Source organism: Balaenoptera physalus (genome assembly GCF_965194825.1).
Source record: "Balaenoptera physalus genome assembly, chromosome: 3".
NCBI lineage: Eukaryota > Metazoa > Chordata > Mammalia > Artiodactyla > Balaenopteridae > Balaenoptera > Balaenoptera physalus.
Window position 1 is genome coordinate 142,486,646 of NC_138890.1, and position 25,315 is coordinate 142,511,960.

The following is a 25,315-nucleotide window of genomic DNA, read 5'->3' on the forward strand; positions in this document are numbered from 1 at the left end:
GCACATTTGCATCTTTGAAAGTTTGGAACTTGAAGGTTTATATGTAGGGCACTTACTGTATAGATAAGAAGATCGAAGTTTGTTATATTTATACTTGATATTGGCAGTTACTTGGATACCATTATGGAAATTGACATCTATATTTCATTTTTTAAATCCGGTATTTGTTTTTAATTATCTACTTGCAAAATAATCTGAGTCTTGTTTGCTTGCTTATGTTCTTCTCATGGAGAAACTAAAAGTAGAATATCCAAATAACCTGAGCTTCTCTCCTCTCCCTCATCCACACACTCCCATACCATTCACAGTTTAGCTATCCCATCCCAATGGCCCAAAACATTCTGGGGGGTGTCAGAAGACTGTGTGGTTTTATTCCCCAGCTACCCCCATGCTTTTCTGTGTGGGTAAACAGAACAATCTAAGCTCACTGAGGAATACTGAAGGATGTGACTAATCATATGTGTAAGATTTGCTGTCAGGGACAACCGTAGGATGTACTGATGAAGAATTATGAAAAACAGGATGTCAGAAAAATATCTGATAAAGAATTATGAAAAAAACAATGTCAGAGTAAACATGATAAAGAATTATGAACTACAGGACGTCAGAGTAAACTCAATGTAACTGCTGAGGCAAATTGAATACTAGCTGATTGTTACTAAAAGTAGGATTATGTGTAAAAGCTATAGCTTTAATTCTTTATAAACAGAGCTAACCCTTTTGCCATGTAAGATTAACCAAGATGGCGGAGTAGAAGGACGTGCTCTCACTCCCTCTTGCGAGAGCACCGGAATCACAACTGGTTGCTGGACAATCATTGACAGGAAGACCCTGGACTTCACCAAGGAGGATACCCCACGTCCAAGGACAGAGGAGAAGCCACAGTGAGACGGTAGGAGGGGCGCAATCAGAGTAAAATCAAATCCCATAACTGCTGGGTGGGTAACTCACAGACTGGCGAACACTTATACCACAGAAGTCCACCCACTGGAGTGAAGGTTCTGAGCCCCACGTCAGGCTTCCCAACCTGGGGGTCCGGCAATGGGAGGAGGAATTCCTAGAGAATCAGACTTTGAAGCCTAGTGGGAATTGATTACAGGACTTCGACAGGACTGGGGGAAACAGAGACCCCACTCTTGGACGGCACACACAAAGTAATGTGTGCATCGGGACCCAGGGGAAGGAGCAGTGACCCTGGGGGAGACTGAACCAGACCTACCTGCTGGTGTTGGGGGGTCTCCTGCAGAGGCAAGTGGTGGCTCTGTTTCACCGTGGGGATAAGGACACTGGCAGCCGAGGTTCTGGGAAGTTCTCCTTGGCGTGAGCCCTCCCAGAGTCTGCCATTAACCCCACCAAAGAGCACGGGTAGGCTCCAGTGTTGGGTTGCCTCAGGCAAAACAACCAACAGGGAGGGAACCCAGCCTCACCCATCAACAGTCAAGTGGATTAAGGTTTTACTGAGCTCTGACCACCACAGCAACAGTCAGCTCTACCCACCACCAGAGCCTCCCATCAAGCCTCTTAGATAGCCTCAACCACCAGAGGGCAGACAGCAGAAGCAAGAAAAACTACAATCCTGCAGCCTGTGGACCAAAAACCACAGTTACAGAAAGATAGACAAGATGAAAAGGCAGAGGGCTATGTACCAGATGAAGGAACAAGAAAAAACCCCAGAAAAACAACTAAATGAAGTGGAGATAGGCAACCTTCCAGAAAAAGAATTCAGAATAATGATAGTGAAGATGATCCAGGACCTCGGAATAAGAATGGAGGCAAAGATTGAGAAGATGCAAGAAATGTTTAACAAAGACCTAGAAGAATTAAAGAACAAACAAACAGAGATGACCAATACAATAACTGAAATGAAAACTACACTAGAAGGAATCAATAGCAGAATAACTGAGGCAGAAGAACGGATAAGTGACCTGGAAGACAGAATGGTGGAATTCACTGCTGCGGAACAGACTAAAGAAAAAAGAATGAAAAGAAATGAAGACAGCCTAAGAGACCTCTGGGACAACATTAAATGCAACAACATTCACATTATAGGGGTCCCAGAAGGAGAAGAGAGAGAGAAAGGACCAGAGAAAATATTTGAAGAGATTATAGTCGAAAACTTCCCTGACATGGGAAAGGAAATAGCCACCCAAGTCCAGGAAGCGCAGAGAGTCCCATACAGGATAAACCCAAGGAGAAACACGCTGAGACACATAGTAATCAAAGTGGCAAAAACTAAAGACAAAGAAAAATTATTGAAAGCAGCAAGGGAAAAATGACAAATAACATACAAGGGAACTCCCATAAGGTTAACAGCTGATTTCTCAGCAGAAACTCTGCAAGCCAGAAGGGAGTGGCATGATATACTTAAAGTGACGAAAGGGAAGAACCTACAACCAAGATTACTCTACCCGGCAAGGATCTCATTTAGATTTGATGGAGAAATCAGAAGCTTTACAGACAAGCAAAAGCTAAGAGAATTCAGCACCACCAAACCAGCTCTACAACAAATGCTAAAGGAACTTCTCTAAGTGGGAAACACAAGAGAAGAAAAGGACCTACAAAAACAAACCCAAAACAATTAAGAAAATGGTCATAGGAACATACATATCGATAATTACCTTAAACGTGAATGGATTAAATGCCCCAACCAAAAGACATAGACTGGCTGAATGGATACAAACACAAGACCCATATATATGCTGTCTACAAGAGACCCACTTTAGACCTAGGGACACATACAGACTGAACGTGAGGGGATGGAAAAAGATATTCCATGCAAATGGAAATCAAAAGAAAGCTGGAGTAGCTATACTCATATCAGATAAAATAGACTTTAAAATAAAGAATGTTACAAGAGACAAGGAAGGACACTACATAATGATCAAGGGATCAATCCAAGAAGAAGATATAACAATTATAAATATATATGCACCCAACATAGGAGCACTTCAATACATAAGGCAACTGCTAACAGCTATAAAAGAGGAAATCAACAGTAACACAATCATAGTAGGGGACTTTAACACCTCACTTACACCAATGGACAGATCATCCAAAATGAAAATAAATAAGGAAACAGAAGCTTTAAATGACACAATAGACCAGATAGATTTAATTGATATATATAGGACATTCCACCCAAAAACAGCAGATTACACGTTCTTCTCAAGTGCGCACGGAACATTCTCCAGGATAGATCACATCTTGGGTCACAAATCAAGCCTCAGTAAATTTAAGAAAATTGAAATCATATCAAGCATCTTTTCTGACCACAATGCTATGAGATTAGAAATGAATTACAGGGAAAAAAACGTAAAAAAGACAAACACATGGAGGCTAAACAATACGTTACTAAATAACCAAGAGATCACGAAGAAATCAAAGAGGAAATCAAAAAATACCTAGAGACAAATGACAATGAAAACACGACGACCCAAAACCTATGGGATGCAGCGAAAGCAGTTCTAAGAGGGAAGTTTATAGCTATACAAGCCTACCTAAAGAAACAAGAAAAATCTCAAGTAAACAATCTAACCTTACACCTAAAGAAACTAGAGAAAGAAGAACAAACAAAACCCAAAGTTAGCAGAAGGAAAGAAATAATAAAGATCAGAGCAGAAATAAATGAAATAGAAACAAAGAAAACAATAGCAAAGATCAATAAAACTAAAAGTTGGTTCTTTGACAAGATAAACAAAATTGATAAGCCATTAGCCAGACTCATCAAGAAAAATAGGGAGAGGACTCAAATCAATAAAATCAGAAATGAAAAAGGAGAAGTTACAACAGACACCGCAGAAATACAAAGCATCCTAAGAGACTACTACAAGCAACTTTATGCCAATAAAATGGACAACCTGGAAGAAATGGACAAATTCTTAGAAAGGTATAACCTTCCAAGACTGAACCAGGAAGAAACAGAAAATATGAACAGACCAATCACAAGCACTGAAATTGAAACTGTGATTAAAACTCTTCCAACAAACAAAAGTCCAGGACCAGACGGCTTCACAGGTGAATTCTATCAAACATTTAGAGAAGAGCTAACACCTATCCTTCTCAAACTCTTCCAAAAATTTGCAGAGGAAGGAACACTCCCAAACTCATTCTATGAGGCCACCATCACCCTGATACCAAAACCAGACAAAGACACTACAAAAAAAGAAAATTACAGACCAATATCACTGATGAATATAGATGCAAAAATCCTCAACAAAATACTAGCAAACAGAATCCAACAACACATTAAAAGGATCATACACCATGATCAAGTGGGATTTGTCCCAGGGATGCAAGGATTCTTCAATATACGCAAATCAAACAATGTGATACACCATAATAACAAATTGAAGAATAAAAACCATATGATCATCTCAATAGATGCAGAAAAAGCTTTTGACAAAATTCAACACCCATTTCTGATAACAACTCTCCAGAAACTGGGCATAGAGGGAACCTACCTCAACATAATAAAGGCCATATATAACAAACCCACAGCAAACATCATTCTCAATGGTGAAAAACTGAAAGCATTTCCTCTAAGACCAGGAACGAGACAAGGATGTCCACTCTCACCACTATTATTCAACATAGTTCTGGAAGTCCTTGCCACGGCAATCAGAGAAGAAAAAGAAATAAAAGGAATACAAATTGGAAAAGAAGAAGTAAAACTGTCACTGTTTGCGGATGACATGATACTATACATAGAGAATCCTAAAACTGCCACCAGAAAACTGCTAGAGCTAATTAATGAATATGGTAAAGTTGCAGGATACAAAATTAATGCACAGAAATCTCTTGCATTCCTATACACTAATGATGAAAAACCTGAAAGAGAAATTATGGAAACACTCCCATTTACCATTGCAACAAAAAGAATAAAATACCTAGGAATAAACCTACCTAGGGAAACAAAAGACCTGTATGCAGAAAACTATAAGACACTGACGAAAGAAATTAAAGATGATACCAACAGATGGAGAGATATACCATGTTCTTGGATTGGAAGAATCAACATTGTGAAAATGAGTATACTACCCAAAGCAATCTACAGATTCAGTGCAATCCCTATCAAATTACCAATGGCATTTTTTACAGAGCTAGAACAAATCATCTTAAAATTTGTATGGAGACACAAAAGACCCCGAATAGCCAAAGCAGTCTTGAGGCAAAAAAACGGAGCTGGAGGAATCAGACTCCCTGACTTCAGACTATACTACAAAGCTACAGTAATCAAGACAATATGGTACTGGCACAAAAACAGAAACATAGATCAATGGAACAAGATAGAAAGCCCAGAGATTAACCCACGCACCTATGGTCAACAAATCTGTGACAAAGGAGGCAAAGATATACAATGGAGAAAAGACAGTCTCTTCAATAAGTGGTGCTGGGAAAACTGGACAGCTACATGTAAAAGAATGAAATTAGAATACTCCCTAACACCATACACAAAAATAAACTCAAGATGGATTAGAGACCTAAATATAAGACTGGACACTATAAAACTCTTAGAGGAAAACATAGGAAGAACACTCTTTGACATAAATCACAGCAAGATCTTTTTTGATCCACCTCCTAGAGTAATGGAAATAAAAACAAAAATAAACAAGTGGGACCTAATGAAACTTCAAAGCTTTTGCACAGCAAAGGAAACCATAAACAAGACAAAAAGACATCCCTCAGAATGGGAGAAAATATTTGCAAATGAATCAACGGACAAAGGATTAATCTCCAAAATATATAAACAGCTCATTCAGCTCAATATTAAAGAAACAAACACCTCAATCCAAAAATGGGCAGAAGACCTAAATAGACATTTCTCCAAAGAAGACATACAGACGGCCACGAAGCACATGAAAAGATGCTCAACATCACTAATTATTAGAGAAATGCAAATCAAAACTACAATGAGGTATCACCTCACTCCTGTTAGAATGGGCATCATCAGAAAATCTACAAACAACAAATGCTGGAGAGGGTGTGGAGAAAAGGGAACCCTCTTGCACTGTTGGTGGGAATGTAAATTGATACAGCCACTATGGAGAACAATATGGAGGTTCCTTAAAAAACTAAAAATAGAATTACCATATGACCCAGCAATCCCACTACTGGGCATATACCCAGAGAAAACCGTAATTCAAAAAGACACATGCATCCGAATGTTCATTGCAGCACTATTTACAATAGCCAGGTCATGGAAGCAACGTAAATGCCCATCAACAGACGAATGGATAAAGAAGTTGTGGTACATATATACAATGGAATATTACTCAGCCATAAAAGGGAACGAAATTGAGTCATTTGTTGAGACGTGGATGGATCTAGAGACTGTCATACAGAGTGAAGTAAGTCAAAAAGAGAAAAACAAATATCGTATATTAATGCATGTATGTGGAACCTAGAAAAATGGTACAGATGAGCCGGTTTGCAGGGCAGAAGTTGAGACACAGATGTAGAGAATGGACATATGGACACCAAGGGGGGAAAACTGTGGTGGGGTGGGGATGGTGGTGTGCTGAATTGGGCGATTGGGATTGACATGTATACACTGATGTGTATAAAATTGATGCCTAATAAGAACCTGCAGTATAAAAAAACAAACAAACAAAATAACTAATACTAAACTTTCATTGGGTTATTTGTATGGAAATATGTTAATATAAATGTTTCAGACATTACATGAAATTTCTAAAAATCTTATATTTGTATTTGTATGGAAATATGTATGGAAATATGTTAATATAAATGTTTCAGACATTACATGAAATTTCTAAAAATCTTATATGTTCTGGTATAATGTTATAAGTAATAATCCTAGTTATTACTTTAAAATGTATATCTCAGAAATAACTAATTTTCTTGTCAACTGCATTAATATGAACTTTCATCAAATCTTTAACTGTGGTCATTTTTAAGTCTTTTGTCATTTACAGACAGTTCTGGGTGTACTCTGATGCTTTTGCAAATATGTTCCTATAAAAGGGTTTCATCTTCAAGAAATTCATGGAAAAGACTCTGACAAGTACAGGTTTCTGGTAACTGACTGTACTGCTGAACTGAATGAATAAGCATTTTCAGAACTCTAATGAAAAACTGATGAACTCATAAAAGTGCTAACAAAAGATCAAGATGAAAAAAAAATTAATTACATGGGACTGAGTGAACTGATGAGGATGAGTATAATTTTTGTGACTTTCTGTCTGAATTAAAAAAAAAAAAAATCCCACAAGGACTCAGAGGCAAAGAATATACAAATCAATTTTCACTGCAAAGTAAAGGAGCTGTTACAGTGGAGGATTACTGGACTGAATGTCAATATTATGACATAGTATGAGTGTGTTTCATGTTTGGTAATTGCAATCATTGTTGCTTTTGTTGTGGTCATCCATGTACAATGCTTGGTGTCAGTCTATTTATCTCTTGTAAAAATAAAATATAGTGTGTGTGTGTGTGTGAAAAAAAATTTAAAAATTAAAAAAATAAAATACCTTTAAAAAAAAAAAAAACAGAGCTAAAAATCCTCTACAGCTTTGTAACTGCTTTCTGGCTACCTGCAAGCATTTCGGTATTTGCTGTGCTCAATAATAAAATCAGCTAATTCCATATTTATAATTGAGGTATTCCCTCAGATATCACTTTTCTTTCTTCCCAAAAGACTACAACCATCTACTTAGAAGTTCCAGAGGGTTTGGGGGAGTCACTATAAGAAGGTAAAGGAAGGGCATTTAAGGAGAGTGTATTGAGACAGTCTGAAGCACACAGTGGACCCAAGCCCCCACAGAATTCATTTAAACCTTTTGTGTCACTGAGATCATTTAAAAGCTAAACAAAAATTGCTTGTACAGAAAGATGTAGCCAAAGTGTTTCCAAAATTAACCCAGACTGTGAAAGAAACCAACTTGCTAATTATAGGGTACTGAATACTAAAATATCTATGAGTTTTCTTTAGCTTTTGTTAAAACCAAATAATCTAGTTTGTCCTTCTGAAATAAGTGGCTCCCACCACCAGCATGATGATTTACATCAACATAGGAAAAGAGTGAAATTAATACACCAAAGCATATGTTTTTATCTGATTTTTGTGTCCCATTCTATTCTTTCTCAATTGCTGTTCTTTCACATTCTGTTTCTTTTAAAAATATATGTATGAAACTAAAATACGCACAAAAAATTACACAGTACCAAATAAAAAGTTAAAGTGTCCCACCCAATCCCACAAACCCCACTCTCTTTCACTGGAGAAAATAATTTTTACTAATTCTGCTTTTAATTTTCTGGTAGTTATTGCCACAATTCTAAATGATAAGCTTAATCCGTGGCTTGGAGAACTGTCTTCATGTTGATTACTCCAAATTTTTTAACTCTAATCATGACTTCTTGACTGAGGTATAGTCTCATAAAGCCAGCTTCCAGCTTGCATGTGTAACAAGCATTACAAACTTAACGCCTCTAAAATAGAATTCTAGATTCCACTCTATTTCCTACCCTAAACTAAGTCATAAAAAATTCAACACCCATTTATGATAAAAACCCTCCAGAAAGTAGGCATACAGGGAAATTACCTCAACATAATAAAGGCCATATATGACAAACCCACAGCCAACATCCTCTTCAATCGTGAAAAACTGAAACTATTTCCACTAAGATCAGGAACAAGACAAGGTTGCCCATTCTCACCACTATATTTCAACATAGTTTTTGAAATTTTAGCCACAGCAATCAGAGAAGAAAAATAAATAAAAGGAATCCAAATCAGGAAAGAAGAAGTAAAGCTGTCACTGTTTGCAGATGACATGATATTATACATAGAGAATCCTAAAGATGCTACCAGAAAACTACTAGAACTAATCAAAGAATTTGGTAAAGTAGCAGGGTACTAAATTAATGCAGAGAAATCTCTTGCATTCCTATACACTAATGATGAAAAATCTAAAAGAAATTAAGGAAACACTCCCATTTACCATTGCAAAAAAAAGAATAAAATATCTAGGAATAAACCTACATAAGGAGACAAAAGACCTGTATGCAGAAAACTATAAGACACTGATGAAAGAGATTAAAAACAATACAAACAGATGGAGAGATATACCATGTTCTTGGATTGGAAGAATCAACATTGTGAAAATGACTATACTACACAAAGCAATCTACAGATTCAATGCAATCCCTATCAAACTACCAATGGCATTTTTTACAGAACTAGAACGAAAAATTTCACAATTTGTATGGAAACACAAAAGACCCCAAATAGCCAAAGCAATCTTGAGAAAGTAAAACAGAGCTGGAGGAAGCAGGCTCCTGGACTTCAGGCTATACTACAAAGCTACAGTAATCAAGACAGTATGGTACTGGCACAAAAACAGAAATATACATCAATGGAACAGGATAGAAAGTCCAGAGATAAACCCACACACATATGGTCACCTTATTTTTGATAAAGGAGGCAAGAATATACAATGGAGAAAAGACAGCCTCTTCAATAAGTGGTGCTGGGAAAACAGGACAGCTACATGTAATGGATGAAATTAGAACACTCCCTAACACCATACACAAAAATAAACTCAAAATGGATTAAAGACCTAAATGTAAGGCCAGACGCTATCAAACTCTTAGAGGAAAACATAGGCAGAACACTCTATGACATAAATCAAAGCAAGATCCTTTTTGACCCATCTCCTAGAGAAATGGAAATAAAAACAAAAATAAACAAATGGGACCTAATGAAACTTAAAAGCTTTTGCACAGCAAAGGAAACCATAAACAAGACAAAAAGACAACCCCTAAAATGGGATAAAATATTTGCTAATGAAGCAACAAAGGATTAATCTCCAAAATTTACAAGCAGCTCATGCAGCTCAATAACAAAAAAACAAACAACCCAATCCAAAAATGGGCAGAAGACCTGAATAGACATTTCTCCAAAGAAAAGATACAGATTGCCAACAAACACATGAAAGAAGGCTCAACAACACTACTCATTAGAGAAATGCAAATCAAAATGACAATGAGGTATCACTTCACACCAGTCAGAATGGCCATCATCAAAAAATCTACAAACAATAAATGCTGGAGAGGGTGTGGAGAAAAGGGAACCCTCTTGCACTGTTGGTGGGAATGTAAATTGATACAGCCACTATGGAGAACAGTATGGAAGTTCCTTCAAAAACTAAAAATAGAACTACCATACGACCTGGCAATCCCACTAGTGGGCATATACCCTGAGAAAACCATAATTCAAAAAGAGTCATGTACCACAATGTTCACTGCAGCTCTATTTACAATAGCCAAGATATGGAAGCAACCTAAGTGTCCATCAATAGATAAATGGATAAAGAAGATGTGGCACATATATACAATGGAATATTACTCAGCCGTAAAAAGAAACGAAATTTATTTTTTTGTAGTGAGGTGTAAGGCCCGAGATTCTGTCCTACAGAGTGAAGTAAGTCAGAAAAACAAATACTGTATGCTAACACATATATGTGGAAACTAAAAAAAAAAAAGGTTATGAAGAACCTAGGGGCAGGACAGGAATAAAGACGCAGATGTAGAGAATGGACTTGAGGACACGGGGAGAGGGAAGGGTAAGCTGGGACAAAGTGAGAGAGTGTCATGGACTTATATATACTACCAAATGTAAAATAGATAGCTAGTGGGAAGCAGCCACATAGCACAGGGAGATCAGCTCAATGCTTTGTGACCACCTAGAGGGGTGGGAGGGAGACGCAAGAGGGAGGAGATATGGGGATATATGTATATGTATAGCTGATTCACTTTGTTATAAAGCAGAAGCTAACACCATTGTAAAGCAATTATACTCCGATAAATATGTTTAAACAAATAAATAAATATATAAATAAATAAAAATAAACTACGTCATACCACTTAGTCTCCCCAACTTTTGTAAATGGCACTGTGATCTACTTGGGTGCTCATATTAAAAACCATCCCTAATTCTTCCTTTTTCTTCTTCCTTTCTATTCTGTTCATTGGTGTTGGTGAGGTGTTAATATCCCCCACTATTATTGTGCTACTGTCGATTTCCTTTTTTTCCCTCTTTTATACTTGTTAGCAGTTGCCTTATGTATTGAGGTGCTCCTATGCTGGGTGCATAAATATTTATAATTGTTATATCTTCTTCTTGGATTGATCCCTCAATTATTATGTAGTGTCCTTCCTTGTCTCTTGTAACATTCTTTATTTTAAAGTCTATTTTATCTGATATGAGTATTGCTACTCCAGTTTTCTTTTGATTTCCATTTGCATGGAATATCTTTTACCATCCCTTCACTTTGAGTCTGTATGTGTCCCTAGGTCTGAAGTGGGTCTCTTGTAGACAGCATATATATGGGTCTTGTTTCTGTATCCATTCAGCCAGTCTACGTCTTTTGGTTGGAGCATTTAATCCATTTACATTTAAGGTAATTTGATATGTATGTTCCTATTACCATTTTCTTAATTGTTTTGGGTTTGTTTTTGTAGATCTTTTCCTTCTCTTGCATTTCCTGCTGAGAGAAGTTCCTTTAGCATTTGTTGTAAAGCTGGTTTGGTGGTGCTGAATTCTCTTAGCCTTTGCTTGTCTGTAAAGGTTTTAATTTCTCCGTCAAATCTGAATGAGATCCTTGCTGGGTAGAGTAATCTTGGTTGTAGTTTTTTCCCTTTCATCACTTTAAATATATCATGCCACTCCCTTCTGGCTTGTAGAGTTTGTGCTGAGAAATTAGCTGTTAACCTTATGGGAGTTCTCTTGTCTATTATTTGCCATTTTTCCCTTGTTGCTTTCAATAATTTTTCTTTGTCTTTAATTTTTGTCAATTTGATTACTATGTGTCTTGGCCTCTTTCTCCTTGGGTTTATCCTGCCTGGGACTCTCTGCGCTTCCTGGACTTGGGTGGCTATTTCCTTTCCCATGTTAGGGAATTTTCTACTATAATCTCTTCAAATATTTTCTCGGGTCCTTTCTCTCTCTCTCTTCTCCTTCTGGGACCCATATAATGCGAATGTTGTTGCATTTAATGTTGTCCCAGAAGTCTCTTAGGCTGTCTTCATTTCTTTTCATTTCGTTTTCTTTATTCTGTTCTGTGGCAGTGAATTCCACCATTCTGTCTTCCAGGTCACTTATCCATTCTTCTGCCTCAGTTATTCTGCTATTGATTCCTTCTAGTGTATTTTTCATTTCAGATATTGTATTGTTCATCTCTGTTTGTTTGTTCTTTAATTCTTCTAGGTCTTTGTTAAACATTTCTTGCATCTTCTTGATCTTTGTCTCCATTCTTTTTCTGAGGTCCTGGATCATCTTCACATCATCATTCTGAATTCTTTTTCTGGAAGGTTGCCTATCTCCACTTCATTTATTTGTTTTTCTGGGATTTTATCTTGTTCCTTCATCTGGTACATCGTCCTCTGTCTTTTCATTTTGTTTATCTTTCTGTGAATGTGGTTTTCCTTCCACAGGCTGCAGAACTGTAGTCCTTCTTGCTTCCACTGTCTGCCCTTTGGTGGATGAGGCTATCTAAGACGCTTGTGCAAGCTTCCTGATGGGAGGGACTGGTGGTGGGGGTACAGCTGGATGTTACTCTGGTGGGCAGAGCTCAGTAAAACTTTAATCCCCTTGTCTGCTGATGGGTGGGGCTGGGTTCTCTCCCTGTTGGTTGTTTGGCCTGAGGCACTGGAGCCTACCCGGCTCTTTGGTGGGGCTAATGGCTGACGCCGGCAGGTCTCACACCAAGGAGTACTTCCCAGAACTTCTGCTGCCAGTGTCCTTGTCCCCACGGTGAGCCACATCCACCCCCGACCTCTGCAGGAGACCCTCCAGCACTAGCAGGTAGGTCTGGTTCAGTCTCCCATGGGGTCACTGCTCCTTCCCCTGGGTCCTGATGTGCACACTACTTTGTGTGTGCCCTCCAAGAGTGGAGTCTCTGTTTCCCCCAGTCCTGTCAAAGTCCTGCAGTCAAATCCCGCTAACCTTCAAAGTCTGATTCTCTAGGAATTCCTCCTCCCATTGCCAGACCCCCAGGTTGGGAAGCTTGATGTGGGGCTCAGAACCTTCACTCCGGTGGGTGGACTTCTGTGGTATGAGTGTTCTCCAGTTTGTGAGCCACCCACCCAGCAGTTATGGGATATGATTTCATTGTGATTGCATCCCTCCTACTGTCTCATTGCAGCTTCTCCTTTGTCTTTGGGTGTGGAGTATCTTTTTGGTGAGTTCCAGTGTCTTCCTGTCGATGCTTGTTCAGCAGTTAGTTGTGATTCCAGTGCTCTTGCAAGAGGGAGTGAACGCACGTCCTTCTACTCCACCATCTTGAACCAATCTCCTGTACATACTTAATCACTTTTTAACTATAATACATGCTTTTTGAAAATGCAAAGAACATAGAAATCTATAGAAAATAGTGAAAATGTGCATACTCTTTTTATAGAGTTTTAATTATTTACTAGAAATAGTACTTCATTATATATATTGTTCCATGGCATTTTTCTTCTTGAGGTGTTATGGCCATCTTTCCATCTCTGTGTATATATATGTATTTTATTTTCTTTAATTGATGATTAGCATTCCATTTGTGTTTGAAACAACATTTATTTAACCTGATTGAAAGATCATTGAGATTGTTTCCTATCATTTGCCATAACATTAGTAAAATAAATACCCAGTATGTTATATTTGTAAAGGTACATAAGTTTTTCTGTAGGATAAAAATTCTCTAGTCAAAATATAAATGCATTATACATGTTAAAAGATATAGTAGAAACCCTCCCAGCTAAAATTCTGTTTCTTGCTATCCAAAAAAATATAATGAAATCTAAATATATAATTTTAAAATCTCTAGTAGCCACATCAAAATATTAAAAGAAACAGATAAAAGGGACTTCCCTGGTGGTCCAGTGGTTAAGAATCTGCCTTCCAATGCAGAGGACACAGGTTCAATCCCTGGTCGGGGAGCTAAGATCCCACAGGCCATGGGGCAACTAAGCCCACGTGCCACAACTAGAGAGAAGCCTGCATGCTACAGCTAGAGAGCCCACATGCCACAGCTACTGAGCTCTCATGCTCTAGAGCCTGCATGCCACAACTAGAGAGAAGCCCACACACCGCAATGAAGAGCCCGCACACTGCAACAAAAGATACCACATGTCCCAACGAAGATCCCACATGCCACAACTAAGACCCAATGCAGCCAAATAAGTAAATTAATAAAAAAAAGAAACACGTAAAATTAATTTTCAGCATGTGTTTTATTGAACCCATTGTGCCCCAAATATTATCATTTCAGCATGTAACCAACATAAAAATTATTAATGAGGTATTTTTATATTTATCCTTTTATCATACTAAGTCTTCAAATTTTATTATGTATTTTACATTTATAGTACATCTTAGTTCAGATGCTGAATTTTTTTATACAATTTTTAAAGGTTACACTCCATTTACAGTTATTACAAAATATTGGCTATACCATGTTGTACAATACATCCTTGTAGTAGCCTATCTTACATCAAATAGTTTGTACCTCCCACTCCTCCACCTCTATATTGCCCCTCCTTCCCATCTCCTTACTGGTAACCACTAGTTTGTTCTCTATAACTGTGAATCTGCTTCTTTTTTGTTATATTCACTAGTTTGTTGTACTTTTTAGATTCCACATATAAGTGATCTCTGTCTGATTTATTTCACTTAGCATAATACCCTCCAAGTTCATCCATCTTGCTGCAAATGGCAAATTTCCATTCTTTTTTATGGCTAATTACTATTCCATTGTCTATATATATTACATATCTTCTTTATCCATTCATCTGTTGATGGACACTTAGGTTGCTTCCATATCTTGGCAATTGTAAATAATGCTGCTATGAACATTGGGGTGTGTGTATCTTTTTGAATGAGTGTTTTGGGGTTTTTTTGGATATCTACCCAGGATTAGAATTGCTGGGTCAAATGGTAGTTCTATTTTTATTTTTTTGAGAAGCCTCTATACTGTTTTCCACAGTGCCTGCACCAACTTACATTCACATCAACAGTGTATGAGGGCTCTCTTTTCTCCACATCCTTGCTGCCATTTGTTATTTGTGTTCTTTTTGATGATAGCCATTCTGACAGTTGTGAGGTGGTATCTCATTGTGTTTTTGACTTGCATTTCCCTAATGATTAGCAAGGTTGAGCATCTTTTCTTATGCCTGTTGGCCATCTGCATTTCCTCTTTGTAAAAATGTCTATTCAGTTTTTCTGCCCATTTTTTAATTGGGTTGTTTGTTTTTTTGATGTTGAGTTGTATGAGCTGTTTATATATGTTGGATATTAATCCCTTATTGGTCCTATCATTTGCAAATGACAATCCAAAACCTACAGGATGCAGCAAAAGCATTTCTAAGAGGGAGGTTTATAGCAATACAAGCGTACCTCAGGAAACGAAAATCTCAAATAAACAATCTAACGTTATACCTGAAGGAACTAGAGAAAGAAGAACAAACAAAACTCAAAGTTAGTAGAAGGAAAGAAATAATAAAGATCAGAGTAGAAATAAATAAAATAGAGACTAAAAAAAAAATAGAAAAGATCAATGAAACTAAAAGCTGGTTCTTTGAGAAGATAAGCAAGATTAATAAACCTTTAGCCAGACTCATCAAAAAATGGGAGAGGGCCCAAATCAATAAAATCAGAAATGAAAAAGGAGAAGAAAAAAAAAAAAAAAAAAGGAGAAGTTACAACTGATGCCACAGAAATACAAAGGATTATAAGATACTACTACAAACAAGTATAAGCCAATAAAATGGACAACCTAGAAGAAATGGACAAATTCTTAGAAAGATACAATCTCCCAAGACTGAACCAGGAAGAAATAGAAAATATGAACAGACCAATTACCAGGAATGAATTTGAATCAGTACTTTAAAAACTCCCAACAAACAAAAGTCTGGGACCAGATCACTTCAAAGGTTAATTCTACCAAACATTTAGAGAAGAGTTAACACCTATTCTTCTGAAACTATTCCAGAAAACTGCAGAGAAAGGAACACTTCTGAACTCATTTGTAAGGCCAACATCACCCAGATATCAAAACCAGACAAGGATACCACACACACAGAAGAAAAATTACAGGTAATATCACTGATGAACACAGATACAAAAATCCTCAACAAAACATTAGCAAATCTGACAATACATTAAAAGGATCATATATCATGATCAAGTGGGGATTACGGGATGCAAGGATTTTTCAATATCCACAAATCAATCAAAGTGATAAACCACATTAAAAAATTGAAGAATAATATCTCAATAGATGCAGAAAAAGCTTTTGATAAAATTCAACATCCATTTATGATAAAAAATACCCTCCAGAAAGTGGGAATAGAGGGAACACTTCTTCAACATAATAAAGGCCATATATGATAAACCCACAGCTAACATCATACTCAATGGTGACAAGCTGAATGCATTTTCTCTTAGATCAGGAAGAAGACAAGGATGCCCACTCTTCCCACTTTTATTCAACGTAGTTTTGGAAGTCCTAGCCACAGCAATCAGAGAAGAAAAACAAATAAAACGAACTCAAATTGGAAAGGAAGAAGTAAAACTGTCACTGTTGGCAGATAACATGATACTACAGATAGAAAATCCTAAAGATGCTACTAGAAAACTACTAGAGCTCATCAGTGAATTTGGTAGATTGCAGGATACAAAATCAACATACAGAAATCTGTTGCATTTCTATACACTAACAACAAAGTATCAGAAAGAGAAATTAAGAAATCAATCCCATTTACCACCATATCAAAAAGAATAAAATACCTAGGAATAAACTTACCTAAGGGGGCAAAAGACCTGTACACCAAAAACTATAAGACACGGATGAAAGAAATGGAAGATGACACAAACAGATAGAAAGATAAACCATATTCCTGGATTGGAAGAATCAATATTGTCAAAATGACTATACTACCCAAGGCAATCTACAGATTCAATGCAATCCCTATCAAAATACCAATGGCATTTTTTACAGAACTAGAACAAATCATTTTAAAATTTGTATGGAAACTCAAAAGACCCTGAATAGACATTAAATTTTTGTTGAAAATACTTGATCTATATTTAAAGTTCATATATTTGTAGTTGTAAAAGTAGATTCAAATATCCAACTTGTTCCAAATATACTTAAAAGTTTTTCAGTGATTGAATCGGGTATTACTTTTTGAATATAACTTTAAATTTATTTATATTAAATTACATACGAAATTCAGTTCCTTTCTTACACTAACCTCATTTCAAATGCTCTATAGCCACATGTGGCTAATGGCTATGGTTTTGGACAGCATACATATAAATTAATGTGATTAACCAAAGCTTTCTATTTTCTCTATTCACCATACTGACTGACAAGAAGTTGAATATAGCTAAAAATCTACCTTTTGGTAGCAGTAGCAGCATTTTCCCTACCAGTTGAGTCTTATATTTACAAAGATGAAGTTGTATTGTTACAAAATCTGTTTGATCTCTTTGTTTTTATTATTGTAATTGTGCAATTCAATCAACATTACAAAATAACGATGAAAAATAAACATGAAAATGTTCATTGCTTTGGAAAATTTTATAAAGGAAAACTGCTTTTAAAAACCTATTGATTTACAGGTGGGCAAGATGACTGTAAATGTTTGGAAAAATACTATAAAATTATAGAAGAATTCTGTACTCCTTTGCCTGGTAAATTTCCTTAAATTCTTGCTACACTTTAAAACAACAGAAAATGGAAGTAATAGACATCTATTTTTGGCATCTATTAAGATAATCATATAATTTTCCCCTGTTTAACTGTTAACCTAGTTAATTGCATTGAGAATTTTACTAATATTTTACTTTTATTCCTTTATGTTATTCATTAATGGACTTCTGAGTTTAATTCACTAATATTTTACCAGTATTTTTGCACTTATTTATATTTTTATTTTTTTGTGTCACACATGCTTGGTTTTCAGCATCTGATGCCTGTCCTGACACCATTTGCAGACTTTTAAGAATTGCATGGCCTGAGGCCCCATGCCAGGTGGAAGTATGATGACAGACTGTGTTCTAGGGTGGTTGCTTCCATTTCCCTCAGGCATATATGGCACAGCTATTTTCAGTCTCTAGTGGACATAAATAAATTAGAATCAACTAGTTCTCCCTTTTTTTTTTTTTTTTTGGTGAATAGGAAGATCCTAAATTGCTTTCTTCATGTCTCCCAGTATGAACTAGAGATAAAAGACACATTTCCAGGGACTTCCCTGGTGGCGCAATGGTTAAGAATCTGCCTGCCAATGCAGGGGACACGGGTTTGATCCCTGGTCTGGGAAGATCCCATATGCCACGGAGCAACGAAGCCCATGTGCCACAACTACTGAAGCCCACATGCCTAGAGACCATGCTCCGCAACAAGAGAAGCCACTGTAATAAGAAGCCCATGCACTGCAACAATGAGTAGCCCCTGCTCGCCGCAACTAGAGAAAGCCCGTGAGCAAAAATGAAGACCCAAAGCAGCCAAAAATAAACTAATTAATTAATTAATTTTAACAAAAAAGACACCTTTCCTTCTGGTCTTTCTATTGCTTGGAGTGTAGAGCAAAAGAATAGTATCATTTCAAACACTGTCTAAACATTGCTTCTTAATAAATTTCCTGCTTTGATTTCTTATTGGTCTTTTTAGCAGTTAGAATACTTTTGGCTGCAAGTAACACATTATCTGACTAACATTCCTGAAATATAAAGACCTTTATTTCAGTGAAGAAGGTTGAATAAAAAATAAAAGGTTTGAGTGTCAGTATTTAGTAACCAGAGCCAACTGTACAGCTCTTCTATTGTTATCCTTTTCAAATATAACAGCCATTACAACAAAATATTAAAATAATATGACTTTACAATCTGACCATTAAATTTTTGTGTCATAAAATGCTTAAAAAAGAATTTCAAAAAAAGTTGCATGTTCAACTTTTATTTTTTAAAATGTTTTATGTTAATAACATTTTAACATATTAGTGAAAATATGTTTCTGTATCACTAATAAACAAAATAAAAATATTGTTTATATAAAAATATAAAAAGAAGTCCCTAGGTAGGTGACTACAAGGTTGGTTTGTGGTTTGATTATGCCAAGAAGGATCCAGGACTTTTTAGTTTTCTACTCTGCTACCCTTGATGCTTCAACTATGTCTCTTCTTATGGATGCAAGATGGCTATTGATGTTCTAAGCATCATGCAAACCTGTAACAGCATACCAGTAAGAAAAGATAAAGATGGGGGTAAATAGAGCTTTCCTCCTAGACCTCTCTCCTTTCAGCAGTGAGGATTATCTTTTGCAGAACCCCCAACATATTTCTCTTTTTATCCCATTACTCAGAACTGGGTTATATGCCACCTCTGGCTGCAAGAAAGGTGAAGAAAGTATCTCTTTTTCAGCCTCTATAGCTGGAGGTGGGCAATGGAAAAGGGGATTGGGAATGGCTAATAGATTGTAAACTAACACTTCCCTGGCTCACTGCTCTATTTTTATTTTAATTGATTAATGTATTTGCTTTTTTCCATCTTTCCTTTGTGCTCCCCAAGATGATATCAGTTCTTCCTTAATAGGACTTAATATTTCTATCCAAACACACTTTTAATGTTTTTCCTGATTCACTGAGTGCATCCTAGCCATTCCCTTTTAACTTGCTTGGCTTTGTTTTGTGCCATCACTTTGAGGACAAGTCAGTCTCTGTTTCTAATATAAATACTAGGTGGTCACCACATTCCAAATGGTTTATCACACTTGAGATGTTTTCAGTCACTTGTTTCAAAACAGACTCTCATGAGATCAGACTCTCCATTCTCCTATTATTTCCAAAAACACACTTCAGTCCTATGTTTCCATGGCATACTTTTCCCTCTGGCAATATCAGTTTAGTCATATTCCTTCTGACCATTAGCCTGCCAGAGTAGAAAGAGTCAAGAACTGAATCTTCTTCCCAGCCTCTGCCTGTAGTAGAATTGACATTTGGAGAGTGTCATATTAGCACATTTGTGCTTAGATAAGAGATTCAGATAAATATGAGTGTATCCAATAAATTGGGAGCATCATCAACCTGAAGGTATGGGTTGATTTGAGTATGAAGAAGGCAAAGGCTACTTCATTACAAAATCACTCTCAAAATGAACAATCGTAACATCATCTGTATGTCTCAAGGACCAGCTCTTCTCTGAATTAAGTTCAATGTAGAATACAATTTTTTTAAGGAAAAGTAATAAAACATGCCAGTTTGAAGTCTATACACACAAAATTAATCTCAACAGTATTTTCAACAATTGTTTAGAACTCAGACCAACAAAAGATTTTTTTCAGAGAAGAATATTTATTGATAATGGTATCACATTGTTTAGTGTTGCTATGTATAGTGATGATAATAAAAATAAGACTTATAGTTGGTTTTATTCCCATTTCTAAATCCTCTACAGATAATACTCCCCCACCCCTTATTGTCTGTACCTGGAGCACATCGTGCCTACTGCCCCATCCTTGGTATGCCACTGGGGAAAACTAAGATTTTTGTATGTTCACATTGTGCCAGGAATTATCTCAGTGTTTTTTATATGACATATCAGAGGAGATATTTTTATTCCTGATTTATTGATGAAAAAACTAAGGCTGAGAAAAGTTAAAGTTAGTGAGATGATCAGAAAAATCTAGAATTAAACTCAGATCCTTCAGGTTCCCAACCCATGCTCTCTGATGAATACCAACTAGCTTGTAGGGAGTCATAAGGTGGATTCTAGTCCCAAACCTCATTTTCCTCATCTGAAAAAGGGCAGGTTTAGGTGAACTGATAACTAAGATCCATTTTAGCTAAAACATTGAACTTTCTTTTTTGGCGGCTCTTTATGTGCCAGGCATTGAGCTAAAGCATTTTACATATGTTATTTGTTTAACAACAACAAAACCTAATGAAGTAGGGGAGAAAACAGATGCAGAGAGGTTAAATAACATGCTGAAGGAACTCTAGAGTTCCAGCAAAATTGTGGAGCTGGGATTTTAATTCAGACCTATTTGAACCTAAAATGACTATGTGCTTTAAAGAAATTGTTCTCAGTTAGAGATATATGTCAGAATATGCAGAATGAAAGGATGGGAATTTTTTTTTTTAAACATCTTTATTGAAGTATAATTGCTTTACAATGGTGTGTTAGTTTCTGCTTTATAACAAAGTGAATCAGTTATACATATACATATGTTCCCATATCTCTTCCCTCTTGCATCTCCCTCCCTCCCACCCTCCCCATCCCACCCCTCTAGGTGGTCACAAAGCACCGAGCTGATCTCCCTGTGCTATGTGGCTGCTTCCCACTAGCTATCTATTTTACATTTGGTAGTGTATATATGTCCATGACACTCTCTCACCCTGTCACATCTCACCGCCCCCCCCATATCCTCAAGTCCATTCTCTAGTAGGTCTGTGTCTTTATTCCCGTCTTGCCACTAGGTTCTTCATGGGCCTTTTTTTTTTTTTCCTTAGATTCCATACATATGTGTTAGCATACTGTATTTGTTTTTCTCTTTCTGACTTACTTCACTCTGTATGACAGACTCTAACTCCATCCACCTCATTACAAATACCTCCATTTCATTTCTTTTTATGGCTGAGTAATATTCCATTGTATATATGTGCCACATCTTTAAGGGATGGGAATTTTTAAAAGCATATTCAACAATATAAAATTATTTTATATTCACATTTCACAAATATACTTTTTTTATAGGACAAGTTACTGAAAATGATTCTCAAATATTATACCCACAGATAAGGAGAATGTCAGTATATGTAGGGTCAGAAGCTGCAGGAAGTAATAAGTGTAGTTCTCTCCAGAATGTTAAAAATCACAGTGAACAAATCAAAAGTCCTAGACCCAAGCATGGAGAAGTGAGGGTACAGAAGCAGGGTGAGGGTGACGTGGGGAAGTCTCCTCATTACGTCTCCTTAACAAAGAAACCACACTTGCCTCAGCCAAGTAAGTCAAATCTCTGTCTTTCTAAAGACACTGGCAGTCTTGATATTTTTGTCTTCCTTGTAATTCCATCTAGTTATCCTATAATATGATTAGGCTACAGTGGTAAAAAAAAAAAAAAAAAAGCTATATAGTCTTTCTTCATGGAGCATATGGTCTTGGAGGGAAGCTTATAGACAAATCTTAGATTCTTGCCTTATTTCTGCAGTTGAGTAGGAAGTCATTAGCTAGCATTGAATTCATGGAGAATTTCCTTGCTGATGTGCAGTACTGGCCAGAAGCCACGTCAGCTTTCTTCACCTCTGGGGAAAGGCTGGCAAAGAGTGAGGTGTCAAAGCCAAACCTTACCTACTTCACATTTTGCCAGGGTACAGCCCTGTTTGCTCCCAACTCAGCACAAGCTTATAAAACCTATTTCTGTCCTGTGGCACTTGAGCATATGCAGCTTAATGGGAATTTTTCTGGACTAGTTGGACAAATAAAGGTGAGAAGGGAGAAGAAAGGACAGATTCAAGGATCATTATGAAGGAAAATTTGAGAATGTATGGGGACTGACTGGGTGGATACCAAGGAAGAAAAAGGACTTAACGCAAGATCCAAATCTTTTAGCCTGAGTGGTTTGGGAATGGTTATTATTACTTGATGGAAATATCAGCCAACAAGACAATTTGAGAAGTACTTTAGAAGAACTGATAAGGACACCTATGTGGAAATATGAAAATATATGTTCAACTTCACCAAATTAGGGTAAAAAGTGGCATTCATCCTCCTTTTTATATTTGAATCAAATAACTACAGAGTCTTCTCTCCCCTCACAATCTTGAATCCATAATAAACCATTCAGTCTCAGGTGTGACTCTAGATACTTATGGAGAAAAAGTGGAAAATTTAGTCAATTCCCTATAGGGTTTCTGTTCTTTGCTTCTCCTACCTAACATTACTGAGCACTGCTTTATTATAGGCACCACTGTGAGTCTTTCACGTGCATTAATGTATCTACTCTTCACAACAAACCTATGAGAAGGAGCTATCATCATACCCATTTTGCTTATGAAGACACCAAAGTCGAGAGTCATAAATTACACACAAGTCACCTAGATTTAGAGACCTTTTCCTTCTTTGTCTCTGGCACCCTGATGCGTCTGTCCTTATGGACAGCTCTGGCATCTGGTGATGCTGCTGGGAACAAGCAGTGAAGCAACCCACTGCAACCCTTGTTCTCTGCTGGAAGTCCAGTGGTGACATAAAGCGTGCCTGATCCCCGACACAGCGTTGTAGAAACCCAACACAGTCCTGGTTTGCTTTCCAAACTCATAATTCATTGCCACCAAAATCTAGGGGCTCAGATCATAGAGGAGTCCCAACTCACTGAACACAGTGCCTAATAAAAGATTCCCCTCTCCACTCTCACTGGAAAAACACAAATTTCTCAGAGTATGTCTCTGCATCAAGCCTGGGCATCCAATGTTACAGCTCTTTAGTAACATGGAACTTTCAGACACACAGACACATGTACACACACACACACACACACACACACACACACACACACATACGCACACACTCTCATTTTACTCAAGAAGCATTTGTAGAGCCAGGGTTTCCAGCTTTCTCCCAGGACAAACTAGTCCCTGGAGTTATGCCCAGACCACCTGTTAAAGACAGAGCCATGAATTCCTTTTGAAGACCCTGGTGTCTAATTCTTGACAGTTTCTCTAAGTTAGAGTTCCTGAACCCATCAGAGTTTCTAATTATGTTGAACTTCAAGGAAAAAGCAATCCAATGTCTCTGCACCTTTCCTCTTGAGGCCTATTTGACTCCTATGTAAATTTACTAACTTTTCTGAATTTCTCCCCAACTTATTTTGAGCTTAGCATATTAAGTCATTTGAGAAAAATGATATTTGTTGCTTCCTGAAAGTGCTTAATTGTTTCACATCCACATATGTAAAAGAAAGAATTTAAGTGATCCTTCCCAAAACAAAGAATGTATACCCATAGGTGAAAGAAGCCATTGGCAAATTTGACATGGTCATATCTTTAATTAACAAATCTTAAAATTTTCCCTTATTGTACACATCCTACCTAGGAATCGGACTTAAATTAGAGGTGAGAATATGTCAGAAAGTTTATTAGGACATCCTTCCTTAGAGTTAACCCAGGACATCCTTCCTTAGAGTTAACCCAAATCCATGAATAATATAGTTTCTTATTATAATGAATATCAGCTATAATCATCTAATAATAATTTGATAAATAATTATTTAATACCTATATGAGTCAGGCACATGAGCCAAATGGTGGGAGTATGAAGATGAAGACATTATTCCAGCCATCAAAAATCATTTTATCACACCCCTTAAAATGGCTATTATTTTAAAAAGAAGAAGAAAACAAGTGCTGCAAGGATGTGAGAAAATTGAATTCTTGTACATTGCTGGTAGAAATGTGTAATGGTGTAACCACTGGTGGAAAATGGTATGGCAGTTCCTCAAAAAATTAAAAATGACTTACCAGCAATTTCACTCCTGGGTATATACCCAAACAAATTGAAACAGAGACTTAAACAGATACTTACATACCTATGTTCATAGCAGCATTATTTACAATAGCCAAAGGTGGAAGGAACCCAAGTGTTCATCAAGAAATGAACGAATAAACAAAGTGTGGTTTATACATACAATGGAATATTATTCCACCTTAAAAAGCAAGGAAATTGACATGTGACAACATGGATGAAACTTAAAGACATTATGCTAAGTGAAATAAGTCAGTCACAAAAGGACAAATATTGTATGATCTCATCTATAAAAAATGACTAAGACTAGTCAAATTTATAGAGATAAAAAGTAGAATGATGGTAGTCAGGGGCTGCTGCGAGGGAGGAATGAGGAGTTACGGTTCAATTGGTATGGAGTTTCAGTTTAGGAAGATGAAAGAGTCCTGGAGAGACATGGTAGTGATGGTAGCACAATAATGTGAATCTACTTAATGCCACTGAAATGCAACTTAAAAATGGTTAAAATGGTGAATTTTCTGTTATGTATATTTTACCACAACTTTAAAAATTTTAGCTTTAAAGAAAGAAACATTTAGTCTGTTGTGGGAGGAAGAATGACAAGCAAACAATTAAATATAGTAGTCTCTTTATTTAAAGTCAGAAAATAAAGAAGAAGGTGTTACCATTTTGAAATGTTAACTGTTGAGCACCATTCAGCCTGCTATGATACAGTCACTTGTACCCCTAGCCCTGGCAGTTCGGAATCAGAGAAGAAAGGTAACAAATTCTTGGCTTTCAATTTCCACAGTC

General features: G+C 36.8%; 1 protein-coding gene across 8 annotated transcripts in view; it reads right to left on the bottom strand.

Annotated features, from left to right (window-relative positions):
• Positions 1-25,315, bottom strand: part of FBXO4 (F-box protein 4) — a 435,787-nt gene that overhangs the window by 315,520 nt on the left and 94,952 nt on the right. The gene's annotated exons all lie outside the window — the stretch shown is intronic.